General features: G+C 37.1%; 1 long non-coding RNA gene across 1 annotated transcript; it reads left to right on the forward strand.

The window, feature by feature from the left end:
• The first annotated feature begins 1,522 nt into the window (after positions 1 to 1,522).
• LOC131656858 (uncharacterized) lies at positions 1,523 to 3,619 on the forward strand. Its single transcript, XR_009300340.1, has 3 exons — positions 1,523 to 1,650; positions 1,873 to 1,989; positions 3,395 to 3,619. It is a non-coding gene; the product is annotated as an uncharacterized LOC131656858 (long non-coding RNA).
• Positions 3,620 to 8,463: the final 4,844 nt, after the last annotated feature.

An 8,463-nucleotide genomic window follows, 5' to 3' on the forward strand; every position in this document is an offset into this window, starting at 1 on the left:
TCAGAAGGAGTTGAATATGCGTCAGAGGCGGTGGATGGAATACTTGAAGGATTATGATTTTGACTTGAAGTATCATCCAGGCAAGGCGAATAAAGTGGCGGATGCTTTGAGTCGGAAGGTGTTAAAGAGGGCCGAATTGATGATGTTAGAGTATGCATTATTGGAAAAATTTCGAGATCTAAACCTTCAATTTGTTTGGACCCAAAATGGAGTATTGATGGGAAACTTGAATGTTAATTCTATTTTGAGAAATGACATTCAACAAGCACAAGTGTCTGATACTAAGTTACAAGAGGTGTTGGTTCAACCAGGGTTTACTCGAGCTACGGATGGAGTGATTATGTTTAATCAGAGGATTTGTGTTCCGGACGATGCGTTATTGAAAAGAAGGATTTTGGATGAAGCTCACAAGGGTGCTTTCACTATACATCCGGGTTCTTCAAAAATGTATCAAGATTTGAAAAGAGATTATTGGTGGTCCGGAATGAAAAGAGATGTCGCGGTGTACGTATCGGAGTGTCCTGTATGCCAACAAGTAAAGATTGAACATCAAAGGCCAGGTGGATTGTTACAACCACTAGAGATTCCAATATGGAAGTGGGATAGTATTTCAATGGATTTTGCGGTTAGTTTACCTCGTACTCAAGGTGGATATGATTCTATTTGGGTGATTGTAGATCGGTTGACGAAATCTGCACATTTCTTAGCCGTGAAGACTACTTACAAGGCAAGTCATCTTGCACGGTTATTTGTCACAGAAATTGTGAAGTTGCACGGTGTACCCTCTAGTATTGTGTCGGATAGAGATCCAAAGTTCACTTCGAGGTTTTGGAGAGCTTTTCAACAAGCGATGGGATCTAAATTATGTTTGAGCACGTCGAACCACCCTCAAACGGATGGTCAAACGGAACGAACGATACAAACCTTGGAAGATATGTTAAGAGCTTGTGAGCTTGAAAGTAGAGGAAATTGGAAGGAGCTTTTACCATTGATTGAATTTGCATACAATAACAGTTATCACGCGAGTATCGGTATGGCACCTTATGAGGTATTGTATGGGAGAAAATGTAGAACACCGTTGTGTTGGTCAGAAGTTGGTGAGGATAGAATTTTGGGACCCGAAATTATTCAAGAGACCACGGACAAGATAAGAATGATTCGTGAGAAGGTTAAGCAAGCACAAGATCGTCAGAAGAGTTATGCGGATAACCGTAGGAGGCCTTTGGAGTTTATGGAAGGTGACCATGTATTCTTGAAGGTTACTCCGAGGTTGAGGTTGAAAGGACCGTTTAAGTCGAGGAAATTAAGTCCGAGATACGTGGGACCGTATGAGATTCTAGAAAGGATTGGTGAAGTAGCTTACCGTTTAGCCTTACCGCCTTCTCTATCAGAAATGCATGATGTTTTTCACGTGTCTCAACTACGAAAGTTTATTCCCGGTCCTCTTCAGCCGGTGTTACCAGATGCAATTGAGATAGAATCAGATTTGACTTTTGAACCCTTACCGAGCCGCATAGTGGGAAGAGAGACTAAAGTGTTGCGAAACAAGGAGATTCCTCTTGTTAAGGTTCAATGGGATGCGACACATCCGGGTGATGCTACATGGGAACTTGAATCGGAAATGCGGGATGCTTACCCTCACCTTTTCAGGTAATTCTTAAATTCGAGTACGAATTTCTATTTAAGGGGGGGGGGGAGGATGTAATACCCCGTATTAAATTAAATGCTCTAATGTTATTAACTGACACTGAGGTTTTATCAATTGGTACATTAGAGATACTTTTGGACATTAAGTTAGTAGTGTTAACTTAAAGATATTTTCTTATATCCTTTTCCTTCTATTTCTTTCTCATTCTTTTGAAACAACACAAGATTCTAGAGAGAAGGAGTAGAGAGAAGGAGGAGCAAGAAGAGAAAGAGGAAAGCTTGGATTTCGATCATTTCTCCGCCGATTCAACTCATCTTCGACATCAGCGACTCGTAATCGAGGTGGGTTCTAGTTAGAAACTTATAGATTTGATTGTGGATGAGAAATCATAAGTTTGGATATTAGGGATTTCATAGAGAAATCTAGGTTTTGAACAAATTCATCAATGTTCATGAGCAAGTGCTTATAATCCGTAAATATATCATCTATAGGTTGTATCTATGCTCTAATATGATCTGGAACAGGTTAGGATGGTTTTAGATGGTTTTGAACCATGGATTTTGTGTGTGAAGTAGAGCTGAGAACTCAGTTCTCGCGCGCTTCGCGGCGCGAACGGGGCTGCGCGGCGCGAACTATGCAGGTTTTTAGGGGTTTTGATTCTGCCTTCAGTACGCGGCGCGTACAGGAGTTTGCGGGGCGAACATTGTTGAAATTATGAGGGTTTGCTTCTGCCAGAGGGTTCGCGGAGCAACCTAGCTGTTGCGCGGCGCGAACTGAAGCTTTCTTAACCAAATTCTTTAGCTTAATGAGAAATTGTTTCGATCGTAACTTTTGAACCGTAACTCTGTTTTAATCGCCGTTCGAAGTGGTAGGAAGCTAGGAGTGTGTACTTTCTAGTAGTGTAGGTTTTGGGAAAAGGGGAGAATTATTTAATCGAGAGTCGGGTCATTGCTTGATTTCTTGGGTTGGTTTTCGTTCGGAACCATGAGAACGTTATGCTTTTGGTATGATGCTTGTGTACTCTATAATTGTTGGTTGAGTTCTATTGCAGGTGGATTGGTAAACCTTTGTTATATATATATATATCAGAGAGGTTTGAATAATTTCATTGTATATGAATAACGGATAAGTGAGGAAAACCTAGGATGAGACATTATATGGAACATACGTGTTTGAAATCTTATGAGGAAAGGCTAACAGGCCTAGTGGTTTGCGGAAGCGATCACCATTGTTGATGTATTAATCGGAACCGTTGTATTTCTTTATTTCTTTATTTTTTTCCTTTGAATGCTAACAGGCATTCTTCGTGCAGAGAGGCACTGTGCAGAGAGGCACATAATCTTGGCAGGTTTGATTCCCGCTTTTGTGTACGAATGGAACCTACGGGTAGAGACTTGTGATGGTGTACGGGCCATGTGAAGTGACGATTCATGGGGAAAGGCTCATGAGTCCGAATCCATTTCGTATGTCAAGATTTTCCAAAGGATCCATGACTCGTACCACCTCCTAGACGTAGAAGGGGACGGGAATATGGGGATGCCTTGGTATTGGTTTCCGATTAGTAATCTTGTGTTTGAGTTGTTGAACTCTAAGTATGATTCCATATAATGTTAGTGTGTGAACTCAAGGTCTAGTTCCTCTTATGACTTTAGACTTATAGGTTAGAACCTTGTAAAGCCGAGAGGATCCATAGGATAGGGAACTCACTGAGATATTTTATCTCACCCCATTATATATTGATTTCAGGTACTACAGGTTCCGCGAAGGGTAAGGAGAAAGCAGTTTGATTTCCTTATTCCTTATGCTTATTTTGGACATGGCGAAGCTTCCGTTGTGGATTTTCTTTTGAGATCATTGTTGATCTAGTTCTTAGTATTTTGTTTTGAACATCTTGTATGTATTATGCCGTTGTTAGAACTTTGTATTTAGGGCATTAATATGTATAATGTGTTGACTAGGAACTTATAAGTATTTTCAGTACCACATACTAGGAACTTAGGTTTGAGGCCTTAGATGACTTGTGGATCAAGATTGAATCAAAATAACTTGGGCCCATTTGCAAAAATATCCAAATTCTTTCACATTTTTCCTTCCAAAATAGCCCAACTTTGACAAGGTCTATCTCTCTCAATTTTTGAGGTATGAGAGTGTTCTAGGACTTTTTAGAAACCTTAGAGAGTCCTCTAACCAGTGTCTTTGGTCTCACATCAAAATTATTTTTCATGCTCCTTATATGTCCTTTTGAAAAAAATGACTTTTATTGACTTTTGAAAAGGACCTATAATGTTTTAGTCCATATCTCTCCAATGAAGCATTTTTAGACTTGGCATGTGAGAGACAAAATTGTAGAGAATCAAATTTCCTTCAAAACAAGCTTTGGGATGGAAAATTTCTGATGTTCCATTTGAGAGTTATGGCTCGTCAAAGTTCAGTTGACTTTCTCCTTTACAAACCCTAATTTAGAAACTTTTTGATTTGTTGATTTTTGATCTTTCCTTAATGAACCATGATCAATTCTTGATCAAATGGTGAATGATACTTCAATATGAGGATCTTGGCAAAAAATCAGGAGTTTTGACTTTACTTTGACCACAGTTGACTTTTAGGTCAACCTAGTCGACTGTTGACTTTCTGAACATGTGAGTGATCAATCTTTTAAGCTGAGACTCGATACTTGTCATAGAGGTAATGTAAGATACTTTGAGCCATATGGGATGCCTTCGAGCCATTGATTCATTGATTTTCCTTTGAACAAACCAAACCCTAGTTTCTGAGCCTTGTTTTAGGAGAGTGTCTTGGAGCTTTGTGTGTTGTTTTGACTTTTGAATAGGAGAAATAGTATGGGCAAATTTTGGGGTATGACACTATAGCGTAACGGGTTACGAAGAAAAAATTTTCAAAAACAGCTTCAGTGTAACCGGTTACAAGGATACCGTAACCGGTTACGCTTGACATAACTCTATTCGCTATTATTTTTACGTGACCGTAACCGGTTACGAACAACACCTAACAGGTTACAAACTCGTAACCAGCCCCAAAACCCCATTTTTCACAACCGTAACCGGTTACAAGCCCGACTGTAACCGGTTACATCAGCCTGCAACAGAAAAAAACACTTTTGACAACAACTTATTTTCCCCAAACACAACCCAATCGAGTCATTTCGACTGTACGCGAAAAACAGAATCAATTCACAGGTAATACACGTTATATCATCAATCAAACAACACATCCTACATCATCAATCATCATAAACATGTAGTTACACACAGTGGCGAAGCCAGAAAAGTTATAAAGCCTGGGCAAACATTTAAATACTGTAAATTCATTGTATATAATATATAAATAACCATCAATATTAGGTAGTGATTGCAATTCGGCTTCCGGTTACTTAACATTCACATTCTCAATACTTTCTCTATCAACCAAAAATCTCCTCATCTCTGTCATTGGATAAAACAACTCAAACAATCAATAACAATAAACTCAATAAGTTGCAACAAATACATAAGTTGCAATTATAAAAATGAATAAGTAATAGAATAAGTAATAGAGTTAGTCATTGTTTGACCCACTATTCTTTTTTGAGATTTTTAACAAGATCTGTATGGAAGCAATTTGTGGATTCATTGTAAACATTGTCTCCTTATAAATTTTATTTTTTATAAATTGAATTAGATAGAATAATTGAACTAGACAAAATAATTTTAAAATAAATTCAATATAAGAAATTGAACTGGATAGAGTAAACATTGTCTCTTTAAAATAAAATAGTTTTATAAATCAAAAATAGAAGAAATTAAAATAAATAGAGTAATTTCCTTGTATCCTTCAAGTCTATGATGGAAATTTTATACTTATACCTGTTAAACTAAATTATTGAGCTAAGGTTGAATTTTGGAAAGCCAAACAAAATTGACAACAAACATTTTGGAAACATAAGATAAGATGATTGAATTGAAACACACCACTAAAAGAAACAAAGTAAAAAATCTGATTAAAAGTCTAAATTATCATGAAGAGAAATCCAACACAAAAGAAACTTCTCTCTCAACAATCAATATTTTATTTTGCTCTTCTTCTCAAATCTCAACAACTCTCAACAATCAATATTTTATTTTGCTCTTCTTCTCAAATCTCAACAACCCCTCTTCTAGTTGAAATAAAACCCAAAACATATCTTATTTTGCTCTTCCTCTTAACAACCTCTCTTCTATTTAAAAACAAACTCAAAACATATCTTACTTTTCTCTTCTTCTCAACAACTTCTTTTCTATTTGGAAAGAAATCCAAAACAAAAGCAAATCTTTCTCTTAAATCAAAATCCAAATCCATTACAAATCTTTTATGAATCTTGCAAACTAGAAAACTAAAACATTAATGGAGATTGAAGAAGGAAAGTTACCGAATCGAAGAAGACTTGTTGGTCGTCGGCGGATGGCGGTGGATTGCTAGCTCCCGGTCTCTTTTTTTCTTTCTTCTTCTGAATGTTTTAGTTACTTTTTATTTTTACCATTTTTTTTTAACTTAATATTTAATCTCTTTTTTTTACTCCTACTAAAAATAATAATGGGCCCCAGCCTGGGCAATGGCCCACCCTAGCCAGGGCCAAGCGTCGCCTATGGTTACACATAATCTACCAAATTGAATTTAAATTTCAAAACCCCAACCTAGAACACATTTCCCTACCGAATCAATAGCATACTAATTTCAATCCTAACGCCTACAACTCGATAATAGAGGTTAATCGGAAGAGTCCCCTCTTACCTTAGTCAATTCTTGAGATCTCTCTTCCTTGTTGATTCTTCTCTTCCTTTGCTTTTTACGTATTCAGCTTCTCCCCAAATGCTCTTGTGTTTCTATTTTTCCAAAACTCTTGTTTTATGAAAAATATAACATAACTTTAGTAAGGTCTTAGTTTTAACACCCTCCCTCTTACTAACCACAACATTGTCCCATTAACTCATTATTCCATAATTCTTCTAAATTATAATTTACTCACCGAATAATTAAATAAATTCCAAAAATTAAATTAAAAATTAAATAAAATTAATTTACGAAATTTCGGGTGTTACAACGAGCACACGAAGGCTATTTCTCCCTGCTTCGGATCAGTCGTGGCTTCTACCAGCTCGGTCTACTTGTGTCACTCTCCGCCGACGTCGACCGATCCTTAACTTCCGCAGCTTCATCAACATCACGCCGACTCAGAATCGGCATCAGCAACAACCAAATCGGAACCGATCCGTCACTGATCAAACAGATTTAAATCCATAGCACCAATCACAACTTGATTCAACTTATTTGAGCAACACTTTTCGTAACACATCATCTTCATCAATGATTCTGTCTCAGACACAAACCTTCAACATTTCAATAAACTGTTGATTTGGAATTTTCATCACCTCACGATCTAGACAATGTCGCTTCCGTGACATTTCAATGCACTTCAACACACACCAAGCGAGTGACGTATTCATCATCTTCAACAGAATCGCAACATCATCGAAGCGACGCAACACACATAATTTCGCTCAACATAGTCACAGGATCCGCAGAGTTGAAGCGGGCATCAACGGATTCTCGATTACCATAAATCCTCCTTTCGCCGCCTTTAGTTTGTCTTATATTTTTTTGTTGATTGCTGTTCACCTAGTGCTGATGATTATTGCTTGTTATTATCCATGTTTTGAGCTTATGAGGTGCTGTTTGTGTTTGATTTTGTGAGGAACTTGTTATGTTGTTAGAACAGAGTGAATAGAAAGAGGCGTGAAAGATAAATGAGAAACCGAGTGATGTGGGGTAAAGGGGTGGACCGCTCCACCTTATTTTTAGGGTTTAAGATTTTTGTGGGCTCAATTGACTGTTAGCCCAATTTGAAATTGCTATGTCTACACCCGCTCAATCCGCTGCACACGTCTCTGCTCGACTGGTAATTTTAATATTGGGCCTGCCAATTTCTTCTTGGGCCAGCACTATGTTTTTACACAAGCCCATTGTATTATATTTTATGTTAATCTTCACTATTTTCTCTATTATTTGTTCTAACTCATAAAATAAAATAAAAAACATTTTAGTAATTAGATTTTTTCATCAAAATACCAAAAATATTTTAATTAGCTATTTCCTTTAAAGCTTATTATGTTTAGTGTTATATTTTTCTTTGTTAATTGTAGTTTTATCATTTTTTTAAGCATTATTTTTCTATATCCGTACTTACACTTTCTTGATTTTTTGTGAGGTACCATTTTCTTCGAAGCATCAGACTATTTCATGGACATTACCATTTATTGACTTTTGTATACATTATCTTTAAATTTTTCGCTTTAGCTTTCATTTGGGTTGTAATAGTAATTAGGGCTTTATTTTTCTGCACCTACTTATTATGTAATCCCCCATCCCCGAAGCCTTGTAATAGCTAGGTTTATTTCCCGCACTTTAATTTTCTGTAAATTATTAACTGTTAGTAACTAGGGCGTGTATGGTAAGACTAAAAAGAAATCATAGCTAACTTAATTCAAAGACTAATTTATCAGAACATAACACACGTGATTGCTGCACACACTCACCTCTAGGGTACGCCCCTCTTGGTTGCCTTACGAATAATGGTCATGTCCCTCGAATATAGAGGTGCCATTAGCAAAATTCCCTACGATTTAAATCATCAAAGATCATGGTCCCTTGATGACCCCAATGTTGCCTACGAATACATGATCTTGTCCCTCGAACTGTTGCCTACGAAAAGATGATTGTCCCTTTAAATTTGGTAAAGGTACCTCTACCGTGTTGCCTTCAACGACCATAGATGACCATTC

This window comes from Vicia villosa, linkage group LG3 (genome assembly GCF_029867415.1).
Source record: "Vicia villosa cultivar HV-30 ecotype Madison, WI linkage group LG3, Vvil1.0, whole genome shotgun sequence".
Lineage (NCBI taxonomy): Eukaryota > Viridiplantae > Streptophyta > Magnoliopsida > Fabales > Fabaceae > Vicia > Vicia villosa.